Source organism: Myotis myotis, unplaced genomic scaffold, assembly GCF_014108235.1.
Source record: "Myotis myotis isolate mMyoMyo1 unplaced genomic scaffold, mMyoMyo1.p scaffold_m19_p_2, whole genome shotgun sequence".
Taxonomy (NCBI): domain Eukaryota; kingdom Metazoa; phylum Chordata; class Mammalia; order Chiroptera; family Vespertilionidae; genus Myotis; species Myotis myotis.
In genome coordinates, this window is record NW_023416324.1 from 132,246,130 (window position 1) to 132,260,522 (window position 14,393).

General features: G+C 40.6%; 1 long non-coding RNA gene across 1 annotated transcript in view; it reads left to right on the forward strand.

Annotated features, from left to right (window-relative positions):
- The first annotated feature begins 310 nt into the window (after nt 1-310).
- The window catches only part of LOC118677322, a 49,127-nt gene continuing 35,044 nt past the window's right edge, over nt 311-14,393 (forward strand). Inside the window, exons 1-4 of the long non-coding RNA XR_004974372.1 lie at nt 311-388; nt 3,468-3,657; nt 9,643-9,776; nt 10,116-10,274. This is a non-coding gene — a long non-coding RNA (uncharacterized LOC118677322). The remainder of the gene's footprint in view (nt 389-3,467; nt 3,658-9,642; nt 9,777-10,115; nt 10,275-14,393) is intronic.

The window sequence follows — 14,393 nt, forward strand, 5'->3', positions numbered from 1 at the left end:
ACTGGAGAAATTTGAGCACCTGTTCCATCTTCCATGCATCTTCTCTTCCCTCTAATTTTCATCTCTGATATATTTTTTTTTAGGCTCGCTAATATAATGTTTTGGTTTCCGTCTCTATATCCATCCAAACTCAGCAGATTAACCCATGTATAGGTTTAGAACTGATCTTGAATTTTAAGATTGATGTAAGAATGTGATAAAAACTTGTAACAAATACTTAAAAATTTACATGCTTTAAATTGAAACATGGTTATTGTGATTCTACTTTCTGATGATCCATCCAATTTTGTCTTCAGTTTCTATCACCAGGTATTAAGGCCTTGAATACAGTTGTTCCAGTTGTCCAGATCACAGTCTTCAATGTCTGTTTCAAAGACATTTGTTGCTGGTAATAATTCCCACCTTATTATGATTGGATCAGTTCCTTGCTTTATCTTTCTTGTCTAGACTATGAACTTTCTAAGAGCAACAGATGCATGAGCTCTCTCTAACTGAAAAATATTGGTCAGAAGCTTACCAAATCCATTTCTTATGTCTGGTCCACTTTGTAGATCTTCATATTTAGGTCAGACAATGAAACAGATTTTTTTTTTTAAAGCAACAAACTTCTTTTAATTTATTCAGAAGTGGTCTGTCGCTACATAAAAATCTAAACTACATAGCAATGGCAAGCATTTGGTGACAGACTTCAAAGAAACAGGTATTGAAGGCTGGAAATATGTCAATTCATATAATTCACTGACAGCACAAGTTGAAAAATCTGCCATATTGGGAGGCAGACCATATGCCTGTTCAGCCAATGTGTCTATGGGAAGTGAATTAAAATAATGAACTGTTAGTGTATGTGGCTGGTATTAATTGATGTTGGCAAATATATAGGTAACCTCAGGAAAGACTTGACTAACCTAAAAGCACAAATAAATGGACATAGAGAAAAATCCAGAAAAAAGGTCTTTGAAGAGTTGGAAAAGTTGACTGTTGCTAGCTCAGGTAAGATTTGGAGATAAGATTTGATACCAAATATGACTGAGAAAAGCTGGTGAGACACAGAATTCTATTGAAAATAATCTTCCTTGCCCTAACCGGTTTGGCTCAGTGGATAGAGCATCAGCCTGCGGACTGAAAGGTCCCAGGTTCGATTCCAGCCAAGGGCATGTGCCTTGGTTGTGGGCATATCCCCAGTAGGAGATGTGCAAGAGGCAACTGATCGATGTTTCTCTCTCATCGATGTTTCTAACTCTCTATCCCTCTCTCTTCCTCTCTGAAAAAAAAACAATAAAATATATTTTAAAAAAGAAAAGAAAAAAAAAAGAAAAGAAAATAATCTTCCTAGCCAAATCTGATAGCCTCAAGGAAGCAGCAATTAAGGTTGGATTGGCCTGTTGGCAGAAAAGCAAATTAACACATCTCATTTGGGAACTATATCCATGAAATGACTTTGAGTATGTTTGTTGTACTTCATACTAATTAGAATAAGAAAACAATATGCCAGGACTAAAATCATCTTACTAAACTTTAAATCAACTATTGGAATGTCAGCTTTCAATGAGCAGAAAGTAGGTTTTGGAAATTTTTCACTTCCAGGGTGGGCAGAATTTCCAAAGTTTATTTTAAGTATGGCTATGGAGGATTTTGACATGGGAGAACCATGTCTCCAACTCAGAAGCCCAGGAATCAAAAGAACCATAGATGAAGATGTCCTTTCCAAAGCACAGAATCAGGTTTGTCCAGTAGAATTTTAGAATTGCTATATACCGATAACTGCTCTGTGGTTTCCAGTTTTTTCCCTTTTCTGAATGGGAAGATTTATTGCAGTTACATTATCTCTGTCCTACCACTAAGCAGACAATGTCAGAAGGAAGCCAATAATTTCTCTTTTTTTGTTTGTTTGTTTTTGTTGTTCATTAGTCACAAGACCATGAGAAGCAACAGGAGGCAAGTTGAAGAGGACTTTGCATCATCAAGAGTCCTTGAACTTTCAACTGATTGCAATAAATGCTTAGGACTGAGTTTTCCTTGGGTGTAGATTAGTATGGGATAAAAAGCTAAAGAGATATTTCTTGACTATAAAGGAGAATTGTGGCAGAGATAATGGTATATGTTCACCAAACCCATCTCTTTTTCTTTTTGGGCATGCTGATGGACTAATTTTTCTAGCCAATTTGCAATGGATAAAGCTTTATGACTGGCTGCTGTTAAAGGAATATGGGCAGAAATGTTATTTACAGCTGCTATTTCTACACCACAAAAATCACCCCTGAACAATTGTTTATTCTCTTCGTATTGTAGGTCATCCTTTTAGTTTATGTGTTCAAGGTGGTGGTATCATAAAATGGAAGGAGCCAAAATTGTGAAGCAGAGCCCTCCCAACCCCCATCACCATGTGATTAGATTATGGCATATGCAATTGATAGCTTTTATTAAATGACTGAAACTTTAAGTTTTTTTTACCCTACCCTAAATATTACACACAATATTTTCAACTTTTGTTTTTTTCACAATATATTGCTCTTGGATTTACTTTGTATTTTTTTAATACAAGCCTTTCCATTTCTTAACTTTTCTGAAATTCTCTTACCTCATGGTGTTGTTGAGGGTATTAAATGAAAAACTGCAGGCAAAATCATTAACACCATGTCTATTTAATCACAATAACTGAGTAAATAGTAGTGAATGCCATTAAATTGCTTCTGTTGTAATATTCTAAAGATAGTAATTGTGCCTATGGAGGGAGAGTGGCCTTTGTGTTATCTATTGGTGTGTAACAAACCAATCCAAAACTTAGTGGCCTAAAATTACAATAACATTTATTTTGCTTACAAATTTAATATTTCGGCAGGCCTATTAGGGTAGCTCATTTCTGCTCCATTCAGCATCAGCTGGGGCATCTCAAAGTCAAAGGGCTGGAATCATCAGAAGATTCACTCATTCATGTATCTAGTGGCTAATTATTCTGACTTGGTTTAAACCTTAGCTGGTGCTGTTGACCATAAAACCAACTAGTGGCTTCCTTATGTGACCTGAGCTTTCTCACAATGTGGTGGTTGAATTCCAGGGGGACACACAGAGAGAATAAGAGAGAGAAAGGGAGAGAAGTGGAAGCAGTGTTGATTTTCCTAATCAATCCATGGAAATCATGCAGTTTCTCTTCTTCACTCTCTTCTTCTCTGTTCTATGTGTTAAAAGCACATGCTAAGGAGGTCTGTATTCAGGGAAGGAGCGTCAACATAAGATTGTAAGACTACATCGGGTGAGATAATCATCTTTGGAACATGTATCTACCGCACTGGGTTTATCGTTAATTCTCATTTTCATTTATATCCCTTACTGTGATAGATGATGAAAATTCAGTCAGTTTCTGATTTGAATATTGGGTCTAAGTCTTTATGATTATTATGTTTGTTATTATTATTTATGTTTATTATTATTTTATGTTTATCGTGATTATTTCTTCTGAATCTTCATAGATATTTTAATAGGAATATTAGAAAAGCTGGATATAACACTGTTCATCACTTGGACCGTATGATGACATGGACCATACTGGATCACTTTTGAACCTTTACCCTGATGCTAAAATACAGATCTCGTCGGGAAATATCACCAAATCAATGTGACCTAAATTTGGTGAAATAATGAAGATATACTTCCTTGTGGGTAATAATTCCTTTCCCATTTTAATTTAGCAGCCTGCCACTGCTTTGTTCATGGCTATAACTTTTAAGGATGGTAGAATCTGGGCCCTGGGCTGGAAATGTCGTGGAGGTTGGAGTAGTGATCTATGCTTTGAGCAGCCAAATCTAAATCAACCTTTGAAATATTACTTGGGTTGGCAAGCTGCAGCCTGGACCAAGGACATTGCTGCAAGCCAAAAACTTTTGGAACAGTAGATAAAGCTCTGACATTCACACCAGCTGTGACTTTGATTAAGTCACTCTTCTTGCTTTTCTGGATATTTGCCTTCCTTCTGGCCAGACCCCCTTACACGCCTTCAGAACAGGAGAGACAGAGAGGGCTGATGAAATAAGCTTTTACTCACTAGTTTTATTAACAACTAAGCAGCATTACATGATGACTTGTCAGAGTCTAGATCACCTGTAGAGTCTGGAGCATGTTCAACCCAACAAGAAAAGCCCAGTAAAGAAGCTCTTTAACAGCATGAGGTTAGAACCATATTTGCTAATAATGATAGCTAATATTTGTTGGATACGTAGTATAGTCCAGGTTCTATGCTAAACATTTTACATTTATTACATGTGATTTTCTTAAACAGGTGAAAAAGATGGATGTTTTATTACCCTCATTTTAGGGGTATGGAAACTGAGGCTCAACAAATTAAACAACTTATTCAAGTTCACCCAGCTGACTGACCGAGAAGAAATAGAGTCTTATTCCAAAGTCTAGACTTGAAAACACTTCATTATACAGTACTGCAGATATGATGGAGATCTGGTTCAACTCCACTGTTTTTATGATGAAGTCATTTAGGCCCAGAGGCAGTAAGACCTTCCTAGGGTCACAAATCTAATTAATCATTTAGTCAGACCTCTAGGTACCGTGTTGAAATACTTTGTGGTTCTCCTCACACCATAACACTCTTTAGATTTTTAACTCCACTTACAGTAGTTATATCCCTAATAAGGAGCTACATCCCTAATAAATTACCAAGCCATAATCTAGATAATTAAATATTAGAGATATATTTCTGAATTTATGTTTTGTCAATACTTGAGTTCTTATAAAATTATTGCTTAGTAAAAAAAAATATAACAAATAATGGCAACACCTCTGCTTGTCTGTTTCACAGAGATATCTTCAATATCGATGAAACTGTCTGCAACGTAAACAGTATGAAACACTAAACATTATTTAGATAAACTACTAGATGCCCATGTCACTGCTGTGTTTGTGGCTGAGATTTCTGGCTACCAGCTGACCACCGTGCAAAAATCCAACAACCACAGACACTCCCCTCCCACTCACGCAAAGTGGTTCTTCCTCTTCTGGTTAAGCAGTTAGAGTAGCGTAGAGTGTTGTCGTTGTTGGATTTCTATACTGAGGGTAGCAGAGAGCAAAGAAATGATCGTTGTCACAAATTCAGCAATAGAACAAGCTTTACCGGCATGTTTAATTATTTCCTATAGCTACATCAAATTGCTATAGGAAATAATTAAATCTTGCATTTCCCCAAGGTTTAACCAAAAGCCCATTACTACATAACGAAAATTACTGGGATAAAGCCTAAGACATTGCCATTTGCCGGTTTCCATCTAATAATAAAATAGATATATAAATCCTTTCCCATCTCATCCCAGCTTCTTGTTGACTATGGAAAGCTGGCTTCAATACGTTGCTCCTGTATGTAAGCTCTGTATGTAAGAGAAAATTTTAAAAAGTAGTTGGTTGTCTCATAGTAAGTTCCCCAAGATTTTTTCAGACTTGAAATAATTATATGCACTTAATCTGGGGAGTGTTTTTAGAATAGGGAAGGAAATGTGTTCTCCAACTTCATTAGATCAGTATCATGTCCTCTCGTACATGATTTTCCCAGATCAGTTTCATAGACTGTTAGTCTTGGTCCATGTCCTTTTTGTAGCACACCTGAGAATTTCTTTAATTCAAGGCACTTGTCTGAACACTTTCCTGAGAAAATAACATTAGTGCTTATTCACATGAAAGACTGATAACAGTAACTCAGTGGTTGGTATATAACCATGACTTCTCCTAAGAAAGTAAACTCCAGATTTTCAGTGGCCAAAACACTGCCCAGGAGGGCTGGCTGGTGATGTGGGCAGCATCCTTGATGTTCTTACATCAATTCCAAGCATACTTGCCCCTCATCCTAGTGATGAGAGCCAAGTTAAACCATTTACTTTGTTCTCATTGTTTTGACAGTTCGGAAATCTGTACAGTGCTTGCCAAATACCCATTTGCTTTGAGAAGAGGAAAAAAAAAATCATGCCTTTTTCTTTCAGTCACCCTTCCTGTCTTTATGAAAAACAATTGTTTTTCTTAGTCACTTTCTTCTTTCTCTTTCTTGTACAGCATAAGTGTTCTTCAGCTTTTTTCCCCCCTCTACCTGACAGTCATTTCTTGTCTCATTTTGGCTATTTCTTTCCATCTCATTGTCAAACTGTCTCTCATGCTCTTGCATAATCAGTTCTGGACTTGTTTGATTATATCTATTTGCAGTTACTTCAAATATCCAATTTTGAACTTTCAGCTATGAATTAAGCAACATTAAATTAATTTCAACTATTGAAAATCCAGTTATAAACATAGGTAATGCTTTTAAAAAATATGTTTTCATTGATTTTAGAGGAAGGGTGAGGGATAGAGAGATAGAAACATCGATGAAAGAGAAACATCTGTCAGCTGCCTCCTGCATGCCCCTTACTGATGATAGAGCCTGAAACCTGGGCATGTGCCCTGACCAGGAATAGATCTGGGACCTCTTGGTTCATGGGTCAATGTTAAACCACTGAGCCACACCGGCCGGGCAGTAATGCATTCTTATCTACATTCGCCTGTGTATTTAAACTACTTCTTAGAGGCCTGGGAATTTTGGAAGATTCATTAACCATTTCAGGTCTATAAGGCTAGTAGGGGGCTTCTTCTTATTGTTATCTTAAGTATTACAAAAGTTAGATATTTTTGAATTCATGGCAATTTTAAAGATCTACATATCAGTCAAAGTAAAAAAATGTTAGAGACAAAATGTTAAAGGTAGCAACTCTCTACCTTTGCCTAAAATATACCCCTTTTTAAATCTGAAAGTGCTGGTTGTATTTCTTTTATGACAATAGAAAAGCTGAGAAGATGAGTTAGGCATTGTCCTACAAATGGTTAGTTGGAAAAGCAAGCTTCTCAAATCCCAAGTTGGGAAAGGTCTGGACTATGGAAGCAAAGGGTGAAATGTGAGGAGAGATGGGTATTTCCTACTGGCTGGGTTTGATAGGCTTTCATTTTTAGAGTTCCTATACCTCATATTTGTTTTCCCCCCATTGGAGCCCAGGCCTCTGGCCCCTGGAAATGGATGGGAAGTGCCATTCGAAGCTGAAATTCTGAATCCCCTTTTCACAGGAAGAGTTCAGTATGGCAGTTCACTTTTACAAAATTTTCAGGACAGGATTTGCTTCAGCCGCTTTAGCTATCTGATTGTCTCCAGGGAAAATGCAAACTGTGTCCTAAATAAATAACTTGCAACCTGAACTCTTAGAACATAGTCCACGTGGAAGCTAGGGGGTGCCTTTATGCTTAGAAATATCAAAGAAATCCTTGTTGGCTTCTCGGCAAGCTCTCTGGAAAATCATAACACTTTGTAGAAACCCAAGCAGAAGTCAGCAGGAAGCCCGAAGGCACACATTGTTGAACTTTTGAACCTGAAACAGCATCGGTTTTCTGAGTTCTGTTTGTTGACTTCTCTTTGATCTCATCTTATTAGCAAGATAATACCCTAACGCTTTAGCATGTTTAAAATAAACTGCTTCTATAATCCTCCAGGGAGCTCAGCTTAACGTTAGCCTTTTCCAATCTCCGAAGCTCTTTACCACAGTGTGTACTCACCTTCATGGAAATTAGGTAGTTCTCACTAACAGGGAGTTTACTTTTCGGAATACACTCTTCAGAGTGATATTTTTATTTACTTTCATCATTTGAATATGTACCTTTTTCTAATTGTGTTATTACCTTCGAAAGGTTAGTAATAAAGCTAAAAGGACCAAAAGGAGTAGGAACCCTATCTATAGTGATGGTGGTGGTGAAGGCAGCCTTTGGCTATTTTGCAATTTGGACAGGGCCTTACATTCAGAAAGGGTCTCAGATTTACAACACTTTCTATAATCTCAAAGCAGGAAAGAATATGCAGCTACATACATAAAATATAGGATAGAAAGATGATCATTTTGCACTTCAAACTTGTGTTTGTTACTGAACAATATCAAAGCAGCACACTATCAACTCATATTTATTTCAAAATACTCATCCTTTAATTATCTTGCAAATAGCAACATATGTTTGCATTGTAATATTTATTTTAAAAGCAAATGGACACAGACAATGATGTGGTGAAGGCCTGGATGGGGGGACAAAGGCAGGAAAGTGGGGAACATCTGTAATACTCTGAAAAATAAAAGTAAATTAAAAAAACAAAATAAATAAAAGCATATTTTAATATAAATATTGAAAACCAAGTTGCAGTAGTGGATAGTATTAGTAGCATTTCTGTAACTCATTTCCCTGCTCACATTTCCAGATATCGCCCAGATTTTCTTCAGTTCAATTCATTGCGCCTCCGCCCACTCCACCCTCAATCCAGGAATGGCTGCAGTTGGCCTGAATGAGTCAGCATGATTCATTCTTTTTAAAAAAAAAAACACACACACACACACAACACATATATTTTTATTGATTTCAGAGAGAAAGGGAGAGGGAGAGAGAGAGAGATAGAAACATCAACGATGAGTGAGAATCATCGATGGGCTGCTTCTTGCATTACCCCCTCCCCACCCCCCACTCGCTTCCGCCCCCACTTCAGCAATCAACCTTGCAACCCCAGGCACGTGCCCTTGACCAGAATTGAACCCATGGTCTGCAGGCCAACGTTCCATCCACTGAACCAAAACAGCTAGGGCAGCATGATTCATTCGTGTAGTCATAGTCACAGGTGCAGGGATAGACAAGACTTCTGTGGTCCATATTGATTGAGTTCTAGGACTCTTCCTGGAAGAGCTGTTAGATTCCTTCTCCTAAGAGATGTGAAATACTTGAAAGCCTGAGCTGAGAAGAGTTTTGCCCAATTCAGGAATGTGTAAGGGTCTAAGAGTTTGTGATATTGAGGGCTTAGTATCACTGCCCTCTGCTTTACATTCTTAATTTGATTCCCCCCAAATGGTGTGAAATGCAGAACAATGTTAGCTGAATAGGATGTGACCGTGATCTAAAAATCTATTGTGCATTTTAATCCTTTTGAGGAGTCCACCCTAAGTATAAGTTAACTCTAAACCAATGGTTCTCAAACAGGCCCATGTTACCCTCTAGAATCTAGAATCTAGATGACATTTGGCAATGTTTGGAGCCATTTTTTTTTTGTTGTTGTTGTTATCAAAATTGCAGGAGCGATGCTTCTGGTATCTAAGTGGGAGAGGCCAGGAAAGCTATTAACTATCCTCCAGTGCCCTAGGCGGCCCCCACAATGAAGACTTATCTAGCCTAGAATGTTAATAGTGGCAAGTTTGACCAACCCTGCTGTAACCATGCAAAGTAGCAAATGAAATTGATGGTCTAGCTGTTGCCCTTTCACTCTTGTTCAGTCTTTTATTTTCTGTCTCTTAAGTGTACTGGGTTAGCTGGGTTATTTATGGTTATTTCAGAACTTCCTGGTTTAGGTTTGATTTTTCTTTGTTATGGGAAAAAGTGGATAATTCTAAAAATGGACATAATTTGTTCTATGTTACAATTAGGCAGTTAACAAAAATAATCTCTAAGCAAGGGTGACTGTATTATCCTTAGCTGCTTCTCTCCCTTTCTCTCTTTTAACCAAGTTTCTAAACAACGAGTGCTTATGAGACACTACTCATTTTTTGGTTTGTTTCGTTTTTTGAAAGATTCAAAGTTGTGTAAGATTTTTTTTTTGCTTTCTAGGAACTCAAAATCTAATTGTTCACATGGGAAAACATTCAGATTTCTTTAGTACAAGGGAGTGCCTGTATTTCCAATAATGACATCACCAGAATCCTATCCAAATGTACACTAAAGAGGATACACTTGGAATCCAGGTACAATTTACAGTTTACTTACTCCCAGGGTAAATGCTGTTGGGCAAAGACTGTAAAGCAGGGGTCCTCAAACTTTTAAAACAGGGGGCCAGTTCACTGTCCCTCAGACCGTTGGAGGGCCAGATTATAGTTTTAAAAAAAACTATGAACAAATTCCTATGCACACTGCATATATCTTATTTTGAAGTGAAAAAACAAAACGGGAACAAATACAGTATTTGTATTTGCATGTGGCCCGCGGGCCATAGTTTGAGGACCCCTGCTGTAAAGGGTCACTCCCAGCTGGTCCCTTTCCTTTGGTGACATCTCTAAGACAGCCGACTTCTTGTGTGCTTTTAGGGGCTTAGAGGCAGCTGGCTGGGGGAAGGCTGCCAGCTTTAATCATTCACCTTCCCCTGTGCAAAGACAGCGAGGAGAAAACGCAGCTGAACAAGGCTGAGAGGGCATGAAATTGCGTTAAGCAACACTCATGACAATGACTGGATTTGCTATTTTAGAGTAAGTGACTAAATGTTTTTTTTGCAATTGTAATTTTCCTGTGCTGTTAAGTGTAAAGGTGACCGCTCTGTGGTGGGCTTTCAGCAGTTTGTACTCGACAGCTAATCAGGCTGATTCATTTGGTCAGGTGGGCAGTAAGCTCAGGTATAAAGCAACATTGAGTTCCTACCTCACTGAGATATAAGACCATGTTTTTTTTTTCGTTCTTCTTTTTGAAGGAAAGAAATTGCTGTGCAGACATTTTAGGAAACGTTGGGAAGACACGGAATTTTATATTTGTAGTAGGAAATATAATCATCCATGGACCAAAACCAGTTCCCTTATTGAGTTTGCTAGCAGCCTTTTAATAAATGATTTAGGCTGCTATCACCAATGGGAGTCAGAGATTTGGTACAGACCATCCTGAGTTTATTCTAGCCCAATCCCAGGGCTGGTGGAGTGTGAAATACACGTTTACCTCTTGCTAATTGCATCAGAGCAGACCAGGGGCCAGTCAGCAATGGCTCAGTATTACCAACTTTCCCCACAGGATGGCATCCATCAGTTAAAAACAAAATTTACAGTATTAGCAAAACTCACAAAAATAGAGATGGATTAAATTTTCTGTTAGGCTTTGCAATGTTTAGGGTTTATTTTGATACTCATTTTTAACTTGATCATAGTGAGTGAGGGAGTGTGGGTGTTTGCCAGGTGCCCGCACGGAACCAGAGATGGAACTTGTGGTATGTGCCAAGAGAGAAATGGACAGTTGCTAACAAATAACTCTTAGTGTTTCAGAGCCCCTGATCACCAGACGGCCATTTGTGGAATTAATTTTTCCTCCTCAATCAGAAGATTAGCAACTATCAGGAGATCACATCAGAACAAGCAGAATCTCATGGCAAATTAAGGAGCGGAGTACCAGATGATTCGGGATTTTGGTTTATGATAACACTGTGAATATTTTATAGCACGAGAATGATAAAGGATAATATTTTAGCTACATGACTATAGAAGTCACATGGACCAACCCTGAATGTTTCTGATGGGGAAACAACAACAACAACATTCTAGAGAAAAGGAGAAATTAATCTAAGCCAGGACTAGAACAAAGACAGTGATCATTTGATATTTCCACTCAGTGGGCACTTAGCCAGTGGGAAGGAATGAGCAGGTTTGTCTTAAAGCTATGTGCTCCCAGAAAATGTATTTTCAAAATTAGAGAAATAAAAATAGCAAATGTTTTCTAAAGATGATTTATTCACTGGTAAGTTAAAGAGAGAGAAATGTCAATTGCACATATTAAAGAAAGTGATTATTAAAAGCACTTGGGGTAGCTGGGGGGGGGGGGGGGTGGATAGAAATGGGCTATGGACACTAAGAAGCTCCCTCAGGAACTCGTTGGCATCTCCTCAGAACCAGGTCTCCTACCCGTTGTCAGATGCTTTTCCACTGCATGAGTCTTTCTTGAACCTTTCAAAGTCCGGTGCGGTGAATAGCTGCTGCATTCCCTGGAGATGATCTCCCGTTGTCCACCTCTGAGGCTCCTTCTGTGAGCCTGCTGTCCTTTTATCCATTGCGTCTCACGGGCCTTTGATGGCTAAACTGTCAAGCACACTTCCCCATCACTTTGGAAAAAACACCCAAGTCTTCCTGGAGGAATTATTTCCTCATGAGGGAAAGCCAAGTTACAGTTCATTTTTTTCTGCTGCCAACTGCCAATTTTATTTCAGTACCAAATGCCTTGGAGTTCAATTTTTGTTCGTGGGCAAAGGTGCTTTTCTACATGATCACCCGCATTAGGGGATCTCATGGAAAGCTGATAGAGGCAAGGGTGTTGTGTTCTCCAGCTCACAGAGCTCTCGCCAATGCAGCCATTTCATTAAAAAAAAGTGCAAAGCAAACAAAAAGAACAAAAGCTACTAATTATAACACCTTGGTGTCTGAAGATGCCCCAGTTGCTGATACAGCAGGCTGCCTCTGGCTTATGAAATAAGAATATTTTAAGGGTACTTGTTTAAAGTACTGGAAACTGTAACCCATCTATGGAAATGCCAATACATCCTGGGCCTGAAAACCTGTATTTTAAGCTTTTCCTCCCAAACCATATGCCTTTGATAGGCAGAGGTCAAGTGAATCCTATACCAACCAGCATGGGAATCCTCCTCCCTCTCTCTATCTGGAAAGTCATTAATTCTTGAAGAGTCCTGAAGAATGATGTTGATAAAATTGGAATTTAACTTTCTATTTCTTGGTTGAAAGTGTAAAATCTTTCTATACATGATTGTGTGTCCTATTTGTGCATTTTCCTACTGGATAAAGAAACCTGTGAATACAATCCTATATAATAAAAGAGAAACATGGTAATTAACTGTAACTTCGCTACCCTTCCCATTGGCTAATCAGGGCGATATGCAAATTAACTGCCAGCCAAGATGGTGGCCGGCAGTCAGGCAGCTGAAGCGAACAGGAGGCTTGCTTTCTCCAATGACGGAGGAAGCCAAGGTTCCCCGCCTGCCGCTGCCGGTCTCTGAGCTGCACTCTAAGAAACAATGTTGCAATTATAGAAGCTAAACAAACTCCAGAAACCTGCTTTCATCCGGCTGGGCCTCAGAGCTGGAGTTGCAACAGTGTTTCAATTATAGAACCCAAACAAACCCAGATCAGCAGCCGAGGTCTCAGAGCTGGAGCCAAGCCTCAGAGCTAAAGCCGGCTCTCAGTTCCAGTGACAGCTATAGAAGGTAAATAAATCACAGAATAAAAAAAGAAAAAAAGGAGAGGTTGGGAGCTTCAGTCACCCGCCAGCCTGAAAACAGCCCTCAGCCCCTCACCCAGACTGGCCAGGCACCCGAGTGGGGACACCCACCCTGAAGGGGGTGTGACCAGCTGCAAACAGCCATCATCCCCTCATCCAGGCTGGCCAGGCACCCCAGTGGGGACCCCCACCCTGATCCAGGACACCCTTCAGGGCAAACCAGCTGGCCCCCACCCGTGCACCAGGCCTCTATCCTATATAGTAAAAGGGTAGTATGCCTCCCAGCACCGGGATCAGCTGAGCAGCGAGGCCTCACTGCCCTGGTGTCAAGCGGAGCCGCGAGGCCTTCTGGCCCCTGGAGCAGTGTGACAGGGGGCAGCTCCCAAACCCCCTGATCACCCTGAGGCTCTGTGTGTGACAGGGGGCGGGGCCACAACCTCCCTATCCACCCTGCTCTGTTCGTGACAGGGGAAGGTGCCCCAACCCCCTGATCGGCCCTGCTCTGTGCCTGATAGGGGGGAGCTCCCCAAACCCCTGATCAGCCCTGCTCTGTGTGTGACAGGGTGCAGTGCCCCAATCCCCCCTCCACATGGGCCCTGCTCTGTGTGTGATGGGGTAGAGCCACAACCTCCCCATTGGCCCTGCCCTGAGTGAGACAGGGGGGAGTGCCCCAAACCCCTGATCGGCCCTGCTCTCTGGGTGATAGGGGGCAGCGCCCCAACCCCCTGATCGGCCCTGCTCTGTGTGTGACAGGGATGGCGCCGCAACCTCCCCATCGACCCTGCCTTGAGTGTGACAGGGAGCGGTGCCCTAATCCCCCAATCGGCCCTACCCTGAGCCTGACTGGGGGTGGCATCACAACCTCCCGATCCGCCCTGCTCTGTGCATGACAGGGGTTGGTGCCCCAACTCCCCAATCAGCCCTGCTCTGAGCCCGACCAGGGGCTGCACCTAGGGATTGGGTGCCCTCTGCCACCCGGGAGCGGGCCTAAGCCAGCAGGTCGTTATCTCCCAAGGGGTCCCAGACTGCGAGAGGGCACAGGCCTGGCTGAGGAACACCCCCCACCCCACCAGTGCACAAATTTTTGTGCACCTGGCCTCTGGTGTGTTATAAATCACTTTGGAGGTCAGTGTTGTAGGATGTAAGGAAATTATAGCATTATTATGATGTACATATTGCAAAAGCAGAGAAACCTCAAATCCTTTGAGCCACCAACATTTGCTGTATTGAAAAGGCAGAATTTCACATCAGCATTTTGAAAACAGGCTAGGTACATGTGGGCGTGTTCATGGCACCTCTTAGGTTGATTATTTGCAGAGTAAAATCTCCTTGGGCCATGTCAGCAACAACTTCATCTTTCCAAGTTCAAGTTATGGTTCTTTGAT